This window comes from Triticum dicoccoides, chromosome 4A (genome assembly GCF_002162155.2).
Source record: "Triticum dicoccoides isolate Atlit2015 ecotype Zavitan chromosome 4A, WEW_v2.0, whole genome shotgun sequence".
Lineage (NCBI taxonomy): Eukaryota > Viridiplantae > Streptophyta > Magnoliopsida > Poales > Poaceae > Triticum > Triticum dicoccoides.
Window position 1 is genome coordinate 564,279,063 of NC_041386.1, and position 3,083 is coordinate 564,282,145.

Genomic DNA, 3,083 nt, shown 5'->3' on the forward strand with positions numbered 1-3,083 from the left:
TCTCTCTCTCTTCCTTTCTTTGGGCCTCTGGGCACGTAGCCGTGCCTGTACTGCTGCCTGCTGCTCGAATCCATTTGGATGCGTGGAAGGTATTGTCACGTGGAAATGGTTGGCATGTCACCTTCTTTTCGAAAAGGAAAGCTCGCCTGCTCACTAATTGACGTCGACAGGAGAATGTTTTCTCGACCAGAATACTCCTATATACGTAACATGTAGAGATGAAAAAACAGTACATATATACGCTACAGAGAAAGGGTGAAGCAGGATATTCAAGCTCACTGTGGACAAATCAGAATTCAGCTTCTTATTACAAACCGGGCTAATTCCCTTTTTGTTTAGTCACATGATGGAAATGCAAGATTTTGTACGAGTACAGGGAACAGGGAAGGGAAAGAGCGAATCCCCATTGTACATACACAAAGTATTTCCTCCGTCTTAGAATGTAAGACCATTTTTTACATCATTATAGTGTCAGAAATGATCTTATATTGTGAGAAGGAGGGAGTAACTATCTTAGAGGCATCTCTAACTGAGTTTAACTCCTTAAACGCCTTTTCAAACTTGAACTCAATTTTTTATTGAAAAAGAAACTCCTAGAATCCGACGAGTTTAAAAAACATGGGCCTAGGTCTCGTCCTATTTTTGCCAATTATGACAACTTTTATCTTAACTTTGCTTTTTTAGCTCTGAGCGAGCTTGTACCGTATCGCAGACTTTTTGGATATTTGCTTAATAAGATGGCGGCATGCATCATTATGATGAAGAGGATGAGGATAATCCTCCGCTTCTAAAATAAATATGCCCCCCGCGCCCTATTTCGACTCAACACTAGATGCCTCTTTGTTGAACCCTTGTTGAAGTCAATAAGAATATGGTTGATCTCTACTCCCATCTGGCAAGTGCCACTAGCTAGCAAATCTCAACAACATTTTTCCTATTTTCCCAAGGAAAAAACTCTGAAAAACCTATTGCAAACCTATTTATAAGACTGATAGGTCGTGGTCGTGGCGTTTAGGTTGATGGAATCAAGAATCCTGAGGATCTGGTCGAGGGCGCTCTTGTCCTTGAGGATGCCCATGTGCGAGACCTTGGGCAGCTCCACCACCTCGAGGACCTGCGCCGGCGAGTCGGACCAGGCCTTGATCGGTCCCATGAGGCTGGCGAGGTTCACCGTCCCGTCGCCGTCACCGTACACCACATTGACGGGCCCCGCGTCGAACCCCTCGTCCCCGAACACGAGGCTCTCCACGGTGTCGACGCCGGTGCCCACGAGGCACGTGACCGGCACGCCCGGCTCCGGCAGGACCTCGCCGAGCGGCCGTATCCGCGCCCGGTACGGCTCCACCCCATCGGCGAACCCAATGTCGTTGAGGAACTGTGTGACGTTCTTGGCGGAGTAGGTCCGGTTGTGGCGCTCCGACACGACGAGCGTGGTGTTGCCGAAGACCTTGGGCGTGGGCAGCAGCCAGAGGTTGCTCTCGGAGCTGCGCTGCTCGTCGCGGATGAGGGAGGGGTCGACGAAGGGCACGCCGAGGGTGTTGCCGAAGGCGAAGGTGAGCATCTCCTGCACGGAGCCGCCCTACGGCGCGGACAGCGTCACCAGCCGCTTCACGTGCGCCGCGCGCCAGGCGGGCGGGGCGCGCACCAGGAACTGCAGCGCGTAGAGCCCGCCGAGGCTGTGCGCCATGAGGATCGCCGGCCTCCCGCCGTTGGCCGCGCACGCGGACTCCACCAGCAGCCGGAGGCGCTCCAGGTACGCGCTGCCCACCTGCGAAGGGTGCCCCGGCGCGGCCAGGCCGTAGCGGAAGTCGTAGGGCGCGCCGAAGAGGTCGCGCCCCTCCTCGTACCCGGCCTTCTCCAGCGTGCTCGCGAGGACGTCCATGTACCCCGTCAGGACCCTGCATAACAGTTTTCGCAACGACGTCATTGCCATTGCTGCATTGCGACATCCGCATCATTTTTCTTTACTTCTTAAAAAGAACATAAGGTTTTCATTTCATCTTTTTTCCCATCACCCCTTCATCCAACTTTCCATGCATAATTTACTTACTTTATGAACCAATTCCATTTTAATTTACTTATCAAACTTCTAATTGAAATATAATGTAATTCATGTCAGAATTTGATGAACATTTATTTACACAATTAGCATTATTACTGACAGGTAAATGACAAGCTAAAGTATTTAAATATTTATATTCCGTTGCGGCCTTGTTCTATAGTTGACATATAAATAGATAGAAGAAGAAGACGATCTTGATTACTTGAGGGTTGGGTCGAGGTAGCGGAGGGTGGAGGTGGAGCCGAAGTCGTCGACCCTGGTCAGCACGCCGGGCGCGTTGCGGTAGTCGTCGGCGTCGCGGTCGTAGTAGAGCATCATGCGCTCGGCGAAGCAGCGGGTGAGGGACGCGACGACGACGGACGGCTCGAACCACATGCGGAACCAGCCGCCGCGGCCGCGCACCAGCGGCCACACCCGGCAGGTCAGGCTCGACGGCCTGTAGTCGTCCGTCAGCCGCGCCTCCAGCTGGTTGCCGCCGGAGCCCGGGATGAGCACCACCGGGTGCAGCAGCTGCCCGCCCGCCGACGACGCGCTCAGCGACAGCATGGTGGTGACCACGGCCGCAGCCAGCAGCACGACCATACGTGGCGGATTTCTCCCCATGGCGAGTGTATGTATGATCGGATTTGGGGTTTTCTTGCTTGTCTCTTTGCTTGTTTTGGGATTTGGTGGTCGCTGTATTGTGTGGCGATGCTTGTGTCTTGGGATCGACGGATGGCTTGGAGAGTTGGAGTGGCTACAAAGGCAGGGCGCGCGTACGGTGGAAATGGTAGTTACGTCGTCCTTGGAGCGGTCGGTAGTCTGGCGTGCGCTGTGAATCTGCGATCAATTCGCGTCTAGCTACTTACTGCTTAATCACGCCCAGTACTGCGTAGCCGCGTAGCGTTCCTTGGTAGCCTACCTGCGATTTAAGTGGGGACAGTGACCAGACACTCACTGCACAGGCTGCGTTGCTGCTACTTGTTACTATGCGCCGTGCAATCGATTGCTCTGTTCATACGCACCCAGCTTCGAGCATCTC

At 53.4% G+C, this 3,083-nt stretch overlaps 1 pseudogene; it reads right to left on the reverse strand.

Annotated features, from left to right (window-relative positions):
• Window positions 1-815: 815 nt before the first annotated feature.
• On the reverse strand, window positions 816-2,787 carry LOC119286781 (annotated as a pseudogene).
• Between the last annotated feature and the right edge of the window lie 296 nt (window positions 2,788-3,083).